Raw genomic sequence first — 13,861 nt, forward strand, 5'->3', positions numbered from 1 at the left:
TTCAAGATCACATGTCCAATTGACTATTTGATATTTCCATTTTGTTTCATAGGCACCTCAGCTTTGCCTGGAAGAACCAGTGCTTCTCTCTTCCTGCTCCCCCACCTGCTCCCTCCAGAGCCTTCCCCGTCTCAGCAAATTGCACCACACTCACCAGTTCACTCAGGCTGGAAACCTGGAAGTGAACCCTGACATCTCCATATCTCAGCCTCCGCCCCACACCCACCAAACCATTGAATGCTACATCCCTTTGGGTTCTGCCTCCAATTCATTGTGGTGTCTCCAGGGTTCCACCTCCCAGACAACAGAGCTCCGATGTCTTTTCTTCTCCCCACACCTGCTGACAGCAGTCTCATCCGAGGCAGCACCTCACTCACCTGGACCACAGCAGTGACCTCCTGAATGCCTCCTGCTTCACTGCCGTCCTGTCTAGTGCACCTGTACAAGTAGCCAGAGGGCTGTTTTACCAAAAGAGGTTGGATCACATCACCGCCCCACTTAAAATGCCTCAGTGCCGTGCAATTGCTTTCTCAGCCTCGCGCTCCGCACTTTCTACTGAGCCCGTTCCCATCTCCACCCTTCTCACTGCTCTCCCCTGTGCCCAGAATGCTCTTTCCCTCGACTCTCCACTTGTCTGGCTTGCTTGGTCTTGATTGCTCAGTGCTGAGCACTGTTCTCAGTGCAGTAGCAGGCTGGTGACGCCACCTTTTGATGGGACAAGTTGGAAAGTCACCTTGCAAAGGGTGAGCATCCCAGGAGGTATGAAGGATTGTGGCCACTGGTGGACTGTCCCACCCGGTGGACGGTAGTGGAAACCAGGCTGACCCAGTGAAATGCAGCCCATGATCTGCCCAGAAACAGAAAGACCGTCCAGGTCCTGAACTCATTCCGAGCTTGGCCATCTGCGCCTCCTGGGTCCCCATGAGAAATAATTGGGCTGTTCCTCCTGGGATAGGAGGCGCCTGGCTTGTGGGGAAGAGTCTATCTGTGTTGTGTTCCCACGTGTCCCTTCTCAAGATCACTGGAGGGGGTCTGGCTAACAAAGGGTTTCATCACCATCATTTGTGACACATCGTGAGACCATTTGTCCCAAAGTCCTCAGCTTGATGGTTAGGTCTATCTGCATCCGCTCTAGCATCAGTGATTGACAGCTGGAAGAGGAAGTCCAGATTCCTGCTAGGTGCCAGAAACAGGCCACCGCAAACCTGGAACGAGTCACACAGTAAACAAACCTGCATGGGCAATGTAAGAGGTTCCCGCACACAAGCGGAAGAGAGCAGCAGCCCCTTTACAAATGCTGTTGTGATGAGCAGCACTGGCCTGGAGCAGGAACTGCCCACATGTGGGAATGTCTAAGGCTGGCAGCCTTAGGGCTCCAGCAGCAGGATCCCTGGGAGGTGAGGATTGGAGGAGCGCTGGCCGTGGGCCTGAGGCTGGGCAGGGGTGTGCGGTGTCACACCTGGACTTTCCTACTCTAAAATTATCTTCTTCTAGTCCAGACATCCATCATTGTTGTTGCTTTTTTCCCCCCCTGTGGTCACTAGATGTCACTGCAGGAAAAAATCTGACCAGAAAGCAGATGCAAAGCAGAGAGATATTAATGTTTTGGATCCTAAGGAAGTGGTTGCCATGGCAACAGGGAGCGCGTGAAAGAACTTCCTTCTTAATAGACAGCATTGGTGATATTCAGGCAGTGCCCCAAACAGAAAATGTTGTCCAGAGCCAAAGCTCGTGTGTGGGGACTGAATGAAGCAGCAGGAGAAAGGCAGGTGGGGGCAGGGAAAGAGAGGGGGTCTGGAGACAGGCAGGGAAGAGAGCAAAGGAGGAAGGGGAAGGGGAGACAGACAGGCAGAGAGCAGGCACAGCGTGAGTGCTCAGTAAAACTGTTGATTCCAGAGACACACGTCCGGGAGGATGGTTCTTCCCTTTAGATGTGCATTATTTTAATAAAGATGCACTTTACTGGCAAATTCTACCACAACTACAGAAATACTAAGAGCGGCACCTGGGAGACAGAGCATGTGCCCGCCGCTGAGTTCCCCACTGACAGGAAAACCAGCAGATTCTGAACCAAAACATGGGGCGTGGAGTCGGGAGGGCCAGACACATCGGTCAGGGCTGGCCTCCCGTTCCTGCTCTTAGGCTTTGCACTTTCTCTCCACACCTTGCGGGAAGGAGGTGGGAGGATGGGAAGACAGAGGGGAGGATGGGAGAGAAGAAGCAAGAATGGGAGAGCAGGCAGGAAGATGGGAGAGAAGAGGGAGGCGGGGAAGCTGAGCGAGCCGGTCTTGGGATTGCCTTTCAGCACCAGCTAACTAATCCCAGGCCACCGGGAAGGTGCAGACCCAGATTTCGCTGCCTTGTGGCCACCACAGCCCTATGCAAAGCTGAACCAGGTGAGTCTTTGCTTCTCTCCTCCGCTCCACTCTGTCCCTTTCTCCTCCCTGTCTCCCATCTCCGGAGGTGCCAGTGTCCTTGAACTGCCCTCTGGCTTTTCAAAACATCCCCTCTGTGCCAAGCTTCTTTGCTGCCTCCTTCAGAGCTGGTTCCCTGGGTCCTGCTGACCTTTGGATACTGGAATATATTAGTTCACTAGAGCCCTGGAAATGTAACATCAGGGGATATTAGCAGTTTAAAGGATAGCTTCTTATTCAAATGCATATCTAATTGCTAGCATGTTCGCAAGGGACAGAACCCAGGGCTACCCAAACCAGGCCTAGTGACTTCAGCAAGGCCTTGGGTAGCATCTCCCATGAAGCCCCTGTGCTACGGTGTGGGCTAGGCCAGCAGGGTGGGCCACGATCCCCACCCTGGGTGGACCGCCAATATAGGGGGTGATGCGACCAGCGATAGGCCGATGCCTCCTGGAGGGTACGCAAGGAGACTTGCCAAAGGAAATCATACCCCTGGGAGATCAGGACAAATTACAAAAAGACAAAAGAGATATAGTCCGAAGACAAAGACCCACACACAATTGAAGTCCAGACTGCCCAGCCAAGCCAGTGCTGTGTCTCAGTCACGTGATGGGCACGCAGGAGTGATGGGCAGTGGTGATCTGTGAGAGGCTGCGGGGACTGGCAGCAGACACGGGCTCCTCACAGTGGGCCAGGGCCCGGGCGCAGCATAGCCAGGCTCTGGACACGAGCTCTCAGGACCAGCTCCTGACCCCTGGGGGACCAACCCTTCTTTTCGCTTGTCTGCTATTTTCATTCTTCCCCAAAAAAGTGTTTGTCATTTGTACTATTTTTTAAGTACCAAATCATTCTCTGGATATGTTTTGCACATAACAACAAGTTGGCTTCCACAATATTTCAAGTGTCTGCTTTATCTCATGCTTTAATTATTACTAAATGTCTGTTAAATATATTGAGCCAAATGATACCTATTGGCTGCTATTAAGACGACATGTTTTAGGCTCTATTTCAGGCTTGCACACCTGATGAGAACATAGGGCTGCTCACGAGAGAGGCCCGCATTCTAGACATCAGGAGACCGTCTCGCAGTGTCAGGCCCTGGCTCGCCAGCTGTCACAGTTCAGGGGACCTTGGAAAGAGCAGCCAGGAGAGCTGGCTCCTACCTGTGGGTTTGGGCTCTGCTGCCTCCCCAGCTCTCAGCAGGAAACTTTTCTCCCCAGAGCTGCTCACTGCCCCGACTCCTGCCATGAAAAATGGGGACACCCGTTCCCAATGACATGTGGCACATTTTCACTTGCATTTGCTGAGAAGAGGGGAAGGCTCACTGGATACTTAGCCCTATGAGTTCTTGGACCCAATTCCAGTGTGTGTGTGTGTGTGTGTGTGTGTGTGTGTGTGTGTGTGTGTGTGCAATTCTAGTACACCAGCAGGATGTCTGAGAATTCAACTCAATTTGACTCAATTCTGACACTATCCACCCAGCGACAGCATTTGATTTCACAGGTTGAGGGCTCAGTCCCACAAGACCGCCCTCCACTACTTCCCCAACCCTCACCCCCGGGCCACTTCAGAAGCCAGTAGAGAGCCCAGGTCACCTGTTTCTGACCAACCAGTCTCTAAAGGCCCCCACCTTGGGTTCAGACAGCAGTGGTCAGACCAGGTTGTCTCCTGGGCTTCTGACTGACGAGTGTGGGCTAGGAAGACATTTTCCTCTATTCTTCTAGGTTCTTTCAGCTGGCCTAAAAATTATTGACCTGAGACAGATTCACAAGAGAAAATGACTAACTTTAATTACATATGCGTGTATGGGAACCTGCATACATGAGAGAGTCAGAGACCCCCACATCCATGAATGATTCAGCGACAGAAAGAAGACATGAGGGAGAGATGACGTTCCAAGCTAAAGATGAGGCAAGGATCCTGGGGCTTCAGAAGGGAAGAAGGTCATTCATGGGACAAGATGGAGAGCAGATGTTCAGTCATTAGATGTGTGCCCTGCTCTATAGATAGGTCATAAAAAGTTATTTCTGGTGATAACTCTTATTACGGGCAAGGCCCCAATTTAAATGCTTTAAGGAGCGGTATAAGTTTCCCATGAGCCCGCAGGGTCTCAATCGCCTTCAGCTCAAAACAATCCACGTGCCAAAGAGGCACAGCTTGGAGGAGGACGGCCCTGAACCCCTTCAGTGGCTATAGATCAGATGTTCCCACGATCCCCTCGGCTCACAGAACTCAGAGAAACACTGACTTACTAGAGCACAGGTTTATCATACAAGGATGGGCATAACTCAGCAGCAACCAGATGAAGGAGGTACACAGGGCAAGATATGGCGAAGGGGCGGAGCTTCTGCTCTTTCCAGCTGGTCACTCTCTCCACACCTCAGTGTGTTCCTCAACCCGGAAGTTCTCCGAACCCCATCCTTTTGGGTGTTTTATAGAGGCTACATTACATAGTCAAGGTTGATTAAACCTTTGGCCATTGGTGATTGATCCAACCTCTAGCCCCTCTCCCTGCCTGGAAGGTCAGAAGGTGGGACTGAAAGTTCCAACCCTCTAACCATGTGGTCAATTCCCCTGGCAGTCAGACCCCATCCTTAGGTGCGTTCTAAAAGTCACCTCATCAATATAACAAAAGATACCTTTATTCTCTTATCACTTAGGAAACTCCAAGGATTTTAGGAGCTCTGTGCCAGAAATGGGATAAAGACCAAGCATATACTTCTTATTGTAAATCACCACATCACACAGCCAGATACCGTTCACGTTAAAGCAACACGTGCAAATCAGGAAAAGATGCCGTGTTTTGGTTATTGGCAAATGCCAGTGTATTTGGCAAGGACTGCCTGGACACAGGTGCAAGATTCTCGAGCTTTCGGTAGACTGTCCCTCCTTGGACTCAAGGCCTGGTGTGGGGCTGCCCCTCCCCAGCGTGGTGGGTGGGCAAGACGTGAAACCCCAGTACCCATGGTCAAGCAGCCCCTTTGTCCACAGCCCATGCAGACCTGTCCCCTTCACTGCCCCTTTCAGCAGACACTCTGCCCATGCACCTTGCTTACCTACGTCTGCTCACCTCTGAGATTCCACACCAGTGGTTCTCACAGTGAGGCCCAAGGACCCCTTGTGTGGCTGCATCTGACAGCTCGTTTGAAGCCAACAGTCTCAGGTCCTGCCTGTGCCCTGCGAGTCAGACTCTGCATATGAACATTAAAGTCTGAGAAACCCCAGTGTATACCAGGGGTTGGCAGACTGGCCCACGGGCTAAATCCATGGACGACCGCTTTCTGTATGGCCCACAAGCTAAGAATGGTCTTTACGGTTTTAAATGATTGGTGCTATCAAGTGAATGCTTGTGTCCCCTCAAAATTCATATGTTGAGACTTAATGCCATGACATTAGGAGGTGGGGCCTTTGGAAGGTGATTAGGTCATGAGGGCAGAGCCTTTGTGAATGGGATCAGTGCCCTTAGAAAAGAGACCATACACAATGGAATAATATGCAGCCATAAAAAAGAAGGAAATCCAGCCATTTGCAATAGCATGGATGGACTTTGAGGAGATCATGCTAAGTGAAATAAGTCAGACAAAGACAAATACTGTATGATCTCACTTAAATGTGGAATCTAAAAGAAAAAAGAAAAAAAACCGAACTCACAGTAACAGAGACTAGAATGATGGTCAGTTACCAGAAGTAGGGGGTGGGGCGAATGGATGAAGGTGGTCAAAAGATACAAACTTCCAGTTACAAGATGAACAAGTTCCGGGGATGTAATGTCCAGCACAGTGAACATAGTTAACAATACAGTATTTTCTATTTGAAAGTTCCTAAGACAGTTGATTTTAAATGTTCTCATCGCAGGAAAAAAAAAAAAGTAACTATATGAAGTGGCAGATGTTAACTAAACCCACTGTTGTAATTACTTCAAAGTATATACGTTTATCAAATCACCTGCTGTACACCTGACAGTAATACAGTTGTAAGTCAATTATGTCTCAATAAAACTGGGTTACAAAACAAAACAAAAGAAAACAAACCCAGAAAGCCCAGCTTGTTATGTGAGGTTATAGTGAGAAGACAGCCATCGATGAATCAAGAAGTGGTGTCTCACCAGACCCTGCAGGGGCCTTGATCTTGGACTTCCAGCCTCCGACTGTGGTTGTTTATAAGCCATCTTGGCTGTGGTATTCTGATAGCAGACCAAACAGACTAAAACAGTTGGGAAATAAAAATCAAAAGAAATCAATAATATTTCATGACATGTGACAATTATATGAAAATCAAATTTCAACATCTATAAGTAAAGTTTTATTGGAACACAGCCTACTCATTCCTTGGGGTATTTCTATGGCTGTTTTCACATCACAGTGGCAGAGGTGAGTCATTGTAACTGAGACCACTCGTGGCCCACAAAGCCTGAAATGTTTACTCTCTGGTCCTTTATAAGAAACATTGGCCAATAGTTGAGCTATAGGATTAGAACCCACATACTCATCTCACCAAATTTCCCATGATTTTGCACCACTTGTTCCCAGGAAAATGAAAAAATGGCCTTGCCCTTTGACCTCGTCACCCCATCTCATGGCTGTATGACTTCCGTCCCATGTCCTGTGCTCCCCCCTGCACCCCACCTTGGGTGGTGCAGACCTGAAGCCTTGGCTGGATTCCTATGCTGCCTGGATTTCTTCTTGGCTAAACTCTGATTGCAGCCCAGCCATCAGGACCACACAGTCAGCGTGGGACTGGGCTCTTATTCTAGTGTTATTTGTTTTTCTGGATTGTTAATCGGAGTGTTTGGACCAGTCCATCTTAGTAACCCAGCATTAATGGAGCCGTTGGCACAGAAGGCACTCAATAAATTGTTTACTGAGTCAATGACTGAATTAATGGGCCATGTCATTTCTGGGTGCTCTTCACAACACCCAGTGCAGCTATGGGTAGAGAGTGTCTAACAGAAGGAGTAATAGATGGATTGATTTTCCTGCCAGGGGTCCAAAACGCCGTGTCTCTCTCAGGCACCCACTCGTTCTTCACAAAGATATTAAGCTTCGATGTTGTGCTGTTTTCTAGGGTTACGAAGATGAATTAAGATAGAAACCACCCCTTCATCATCTTACAGATCAGTCAGAGAGGGAGGCATGTGCTGAAGGCAGCTTGGTGGGGGGGCTCCTTTCTGGAAAGGATCACGCGAAGATCTCTCCTTCCACCAGGCATCTCTGGGAGCCCTGTGTGCACACAGAACACATCCGCTTCCAGACCGAGGGGTGTGGCAGGTACAGCTGCTGCCACCCTGCTTCACCTGCTATTCCTGGCACCAAGGTCCCAGCCATGGCTCAGGGTCATCAGAGCCACTTTGGAGGGCACGACAAGGGTTTGTCACTCAGCTGGCCTCAGGGCTCCACATACAGATGTCTGTCTTGGTGGCTGCCTGAGCCCCCAGGATACCCAATGACATGTGGCCTGGAGCGGTGTGATATATGTCCTCCCCAACATGGTATAGCAGCTGTGCCAGGGTCCCAGTGTGTAATAGGGTACAATGACTGTTATGGGCTGAATTGTGTTCCTGAAAATTCATATGTTGAAGTCCTAACCTCCAGGACCTCAGAATATGACCTTCTTTGGGGATAGGGTCACTGAAGATGCAAATTAGTTAAGATGAGGTCATACTGGAGTAGAGCGGGCCCTTAATCCAATATAACTGATGTCCTTTTAAAAAGGGGAAATTTGGACCCAGAGACAGACATGCGGAAGGAAGATGATACAAAGACACAAAGAGAAGATTGTTATCTACAAGCCAAGGAGAAAGGCCTGGAACAGATTCTCCCTCAGCCTCAGAAGGAACCAACCCTGGTGATACCTTGATCTTGCACTTCCAGCCTCCAGATTGTGAAACAGTACATTTCTGTGTAAGCCTCCCAGCCTGCGGTACTATGTCAGGGCAGCCCTAGCAGGCAAGTGCCAGGTATTGATCTTTGACAAACAGATAGCCGGATATTTCTCTAGCAAAATGGGTTTATTCAGGGGCAACAAAGAACTACAATTCTAGACATGGGGTCTAATGCTGAACCAGGCACAAGTCCAGAGAAACAAAGGAGAGGAATGCTTTTTTATGGACTTGGAGGAGCGGTTGTAAACAAAGAGTTCATTGGAGAAAACTGAAAGTTTCAAGTATAGTAGCTTCTCATTGGCTGAGTTCTGGCAGTCTCCCATTGGCTGAGCTGTTACTGGGCAAAGAGGAATCTCTTCCTCCTACTGGGATAGTGTCGCTTCCCATTCGCAATGCAAAGTACATCTCTTCCTGTTGGGGTCAGTGGTGTGGTTGAGTGACATGGGTGAGAGTTCTCTCCTCTAGCTCCCAGCTCCATTTTAAATGAGGTCTCTGTTTATTAATTTTCAGAAAGGACACAGCTCTACTTCCAGTCTTCTTTCCCCCAGGACCTTGGTTCAGGAGAGGGGCCACCATGGGATAATTAGCATCCAGGACGCCGTCCTCAGAATCCCCAGTCCTACTGACAACCAAGACTTTGTCATCAGGCAGCTTGTGCTGCCCGGCTCCTCCTCTCACGAGGAAGTCTCTTCCCACAGGCTCTCGGTTCCCCTCCGTCCACGGTCCCTGTCAGAAGCCCACCTATTTGCCTGATCAGGAGGTTCATCTGATTCCCAGCAGAAGGAACAGTGTGAGGCCTTTCCCAGGATGGCCCTCAGCCCCATGCAAAGGCCACCCTGCTCTGACCAGCTGGCTCCACAGGCCAGACCCTGGGAATCGGGCTCCAGCCAGAGCTCTGCCCTGGCGTGTGAGAAAGTAACACTGCGGTCACAGAAGCAGCACAGGCTGCAGCGTGGCTCAGAGCGGGGCCTGACGCCATGCCTCACAGAGGAGGGACACTCGGCAGGGAGAGGTGTGCAAGACTGGAGTCAGGAGCCAACGTTCTTTGCCCTGAAAATGTAAGCGCTGCCAAGAGCAGCCTGGCAGGAACGGCAGTTACCTGGGAGCACATGGCATCTTTTCATGCTGTCACCTCTGCCTTTGCTTGGGACGTGTTTCTCCTTCTCACACGTGCATGCACACACCACACTCACATGCTCCGACAACACACACCACACTCAGATACTCTCACAACACATACACTCTCACACATCACTGACATATACAACACACCACTTCACACACTACACACTTACACGCACCACACTCAGATACTCTCACACCACATGACACACCCTCTACTCACACTCACACACATCACTCACACACATACTCCACACACATGCCAACCACCACATGCCACATGTACGTACACACACACACACCTCACACACCTTTTTTCACCATCTGTCTGATAAACACTTCCTAATGTTAGTTCAAGAGTCACACCCTGGGAAAAGCTCTTTGAAGAGGAGGTTGAGCAAATATGTTCACCTCTCTGAGTTTCAGCTTCATCTCCTGCGAACTGGCATAGTTTTCCCTGTATTCACCTATAAGGTTGTTATAAGGGTGAAATTAGATTTCGTACTGGACAATGCTCTCTACCTTGATATGCAAGCAAGGAGTGTCAGTGAGGAGGAGGATGGTGATGATGATGGTGATGATGGTGTTGATGGTGACGGTGGTGATGGTGATAGTGATGGTGGTGGTGGTGGTGATGGTGGTGGTGGTGATGGTGGTGATGGTGGTGGTGGTGGTGGTGGTGGTGGTGATGGTGGTGATGGTGGTGATGGTGGTGGTGATGACAGTGGTGATGATGGTGATGTAAAACTCCAGTGTTCGTATCTTCCAGGTTTTGGACCTCTTGGCTGGGCGACTATCTTATGCTGCCCTGGATACCACAGCCGAGAGGGTACTGGTTGGCAAATGTAGGAAAAGCAGCTCTATTCCCACATGTTCATGTTCATCAGAGCAAAGAGGCCCCCTGCTCCCGGACCCTCTGTCTTTCAGTCAGAAGACTGTGCCCAGCACTTGAAGGAAGACTGAGAACTGCCTTGGCACCACCCACCTGCTGGTGCTTCTGAAGGACGTCCTTGATTCGAGAGGTGAGTATCATAGGCCTTCCACCCTGGTGGGCAAGGCCAAGTTTAGCTGCTTCTTGCAGCCCATGCAAATAATTCGTGGTGTGCTCCCCAGTGGGAAACTCAATTTAACCAGCACACATGGGAATTTTGTGTTCATTCTTGCGAATTAAAACGTGATCAGCAGTCCTCTGTCTTAGTCATATGTCTTTACCTGTGTCCTAGAAATCTGAGACTTCTGACAAGAAAAATGCTGTCACTCAATCCCCAAAGGCCTCTGAAGGCAAATTCTCAAGGCCTTGGGGCCTCCCTCAGCAACTGTATTTTCCCAAGGGCATTGGATCTTTAAAGGTTATCACTTTTAGACTGAATATTTTCAGTTTATTGGAATAAAAGTGAACTTCAGCAATATTCCACATAGTTTGTTTTCTAAAGTAGATTGTATAGTAGAAGGAGAATCGGAAACAATGCCCGATGGCCCGAGCTGAGCCAGTAGTTAGGGCAAACAGACATCAGTTAGAGCAAACAAATATCTCGCTTGAAGGGTGGGAAGGAAGTAGTGTCTCCCTCTGAACTAGCTCTCCCACCTGGGGCAGGACACTCACGAAATTGGTAGAAACCCTCTCCTACCACAAGCCCCAACCCTCAGGGCCCCTCAGGGCCCCTGCTAGCAATCCCACTAATAATCTTCCAACCCTGTCTGTTGTAGCTGAAGCCTGGTCAACAGCATTTACTGCTAAGAATATTATTAAAAGTCCAACCAAGCAGTTCTTGCCAACTCCCAGGGCGAAAGTTGCAGGGAGTGGATGATTCTGAAAAGATTCTGGGCTTCTGTGTGCATGAACCGCACATGTCCAGTAAAGTCCAAGCATCAAGGGGAGTGCGGGCATCAAAACTCAGGTCCATCAGAACTGGCAGCTGTCTCCCCTCAGCCTGTTTGGGAGTGCCAGTGCACGGGCCCCCACATATGGGCTCTGGGGGGGGGGGCTGCCTTCCTCCTCTTTTGATCACAAATTCCTTCTCAGCAGTTTAGCAAGAGGTTACTGTCATTGCCTGGGGCTACTTATAAAGCCCCTGCAGTACCCCGTGGGGCAGGGATGGGGACTGCAGCCAGCAAACAGTGTCAGAAGAAAAGCCTCTGTAGTGTGCCCGGGGCCCCAGGGTGGTGGTGGGACTAGGCCATTGGTCAGCCTCCTGGCCTCAAGCTGTGAACACATTTTACCAAGGAAGATCAGTTACCTCTTCCCTACTCCACTGTCCCCAACGATCAACAGTCTAGGTCTTGCTATCTTTCGCATCAGCACATCTTTATGACGTTGAGCTCATTAGTTTATCAATCTGAGCCTCAATTTTCTTATCTGTCAAATGGGAATGATCCTCTTCTGTTTGTAAGGACAGAGACTCATTACCTTCCGTTACATCAGAAGAGGTAAGGAGACCCTTAGAAATAAGAACGGCAAGGATCTTGAACATGTGGCCTTTGTGCCAAGACCCTGAATTGTGTTAGGCTCTGAGTGATAGCTTTAAGGGTCCAACAGCTGAAACAATGACCAACCAAGGGCTCTGGGGTGGTTACTCACAAGGAACTACCGACTCATCCCAGCCCTACCGCATTAACACAACTCGGCTAATTTTCCTGTCTGTGTGTGTCTCTCTCCAGTCTGCAGTCCTAGAAAAGGCATTCTGATAAGATTGGGTAGCAGCCATTTTCTCTGTTTGGGCCTTTTTATATGAAGCTACATCATAGGGTGCTGGCCCAATTACAGGTTACCTGTCCTTGGGCCACGTACCTGTCCCTGGTCTAATCAGACTGTAGATGTGGCGCATGCTGTGCCTTCAGCAGAGAGCAAGCGTGTGGGCAGTGTTCCCCAAATACGCCCGATTATAAGAACTGTGACACTTACTGGTGACAGGCTCAGGCCCCAGCAGTGGAGATTCTGGTTAAGGCTGCAGTGCTCAGAAAAATCGGAACATTTAACAAGTGCCTCCAAGAGATTCTCAACCGCCCACACAGAACGGGCTTCATATGTGACCAGCGCGATCACACAGCACCCAGACTCAGGGGGCCTCGTGTTTGGGGTTAATACTCAAAGGGCTGCTGTCTTAAACTCCTTAACCATTTCCTCTTGGATTTAATGTTTTGTACGTGAAGTCTGTTGGGGACAGTGGAGTGTGATGAATTACCTCCCAGGGCTGGTACTACTCAGGATTCTCGGTATATGTGTATGGATGGATGCAAATGGGAGAAAGGGTTCAGATCCAATTTCAGAGGCCTTTTCCTGCAAGCTGTCCACTCCCCCCAAAAATATCAGGGCTAAATTGTCCACACTCTCTGGGTGCAAGCTGTGCCTCCCTCCCCACAAAGAATTGCCAGCTACTTTACCAAAATGTGACTTGAACGTGTAGCTGATGCTTGGAAGGACAGACTGCCATCAGCTCTTACCGGAGAGCCTACAGTTTTAACAAGCTTAACAACTTGCAACTGGCGACCTCAAAGAAAAAGAAGGGACAGAACAATCGTTAGGAGCAGGAGGAGTGCTGAGATGAGGACGTGGAGCTCTGGGTGGAAGGTGTGGGGAAAGCAGCAGTGGTCCAACGCGAGGGATACTCTCCCTGAGCCCACGTGAGCTGGCCATAGCAGCCTCCAGAGAACCAGAATGGGTTGGAGCCCATGGGAGACGGGTGAGGGGAGCCAGGACACCCACCCAGCTGAGCACTACGTAAGCGTTGGGAAGAACAGCTCACACATCACGTGGAAGGCTGTGTTGCATGTATTCTGGGCAACAAGTGTGTGCTTCAGTGGCTTTAAAAAAACAAGAAAAACAACAGCAAAGCAAAGCCAAACTCAAATCTTTGTAACCGTTCACCTTTGTCTTTTAAGGGGCCAGCAGTGGACACTTACCTGCTCAGAAGTTGATTTCAATGAGAAAGCTGCAGCTGTTGGTCTTGAATAAAAAGCTGAAATTATGAAATGACCCCTGACATTTGGTGTTAATGTTTGGTTTGAAGCCAATGAGCTGAAAACTATGAATTTATAAGTATCTGTAAGCAATGGACTCAGAGCTTCCATTAGTTCACTTTGCCAATTGAGGATTCCATTCTGTCAAAAGATTCCAGAGTGTTCCAAGGCTGTTTGAGTTGAATTCATTTTACATCATTTCCTTTGTCCACAAGGCAATGAGGTCACCTCTGCCAAGCCTTGCATCGTTTCCTTGTCTACTCTGGCAAAGAAAGGCTGATACATCTACATTTCCATGTGAAGGTCATTTAAGGAAAGAAATCATCCAAAGAGTTCTGCAGGGTCTCCAAGTGCCCACAGATTTCTTCCTGCTGAAGTGATGACGAGGTCTTTTCATCCTGATTCCAGCTTGTACCATGCTTACTTCAGGATTGGAAAGTTCACCCGCTTCCAGGCTTTTCTTCCAGAGCAGCAGCTTGACCAAAGC

General features: G+C 49.4%; 1 long non-coding RNA gene across 1 annotated transcript; it reads left to right on the forward strand.

Moving 5' to 3' along the window:
* The first annotated feature begins 2,041 nt into the window (after positions 1 to 2,041).
* LOC141567596 (uncharacterized) lies at positions 2,042 to 7,283 on the forward strand. The gene is made up of 2 exons (XR_012490392.1): positions 2,042 to 2,396; positions 5,075 to 7,283. It is a non-coding gene; the product is annotated as an uncharacterized LOC141567596 (long non-coding RNA).
* Positions 7,284 to 13,861: the final 6,578 nt, after the last annotated feature.

Source organism: Rhinolophus sinicus, linkage group LG01 (genome assembly GCF_036562045.2).
Source record: "Rhinolophus sinicus isolate RSC01 linkage group LG01, ASM3656204v1, whole genome shotgun sequence".
Taxonomy (NCBI): Eukaryota; Metazoa; Chordata; class Mammalia; order Chiroptera; family Rhinolophidae; genus Rhinolophus; species Rhinolophus sinicus.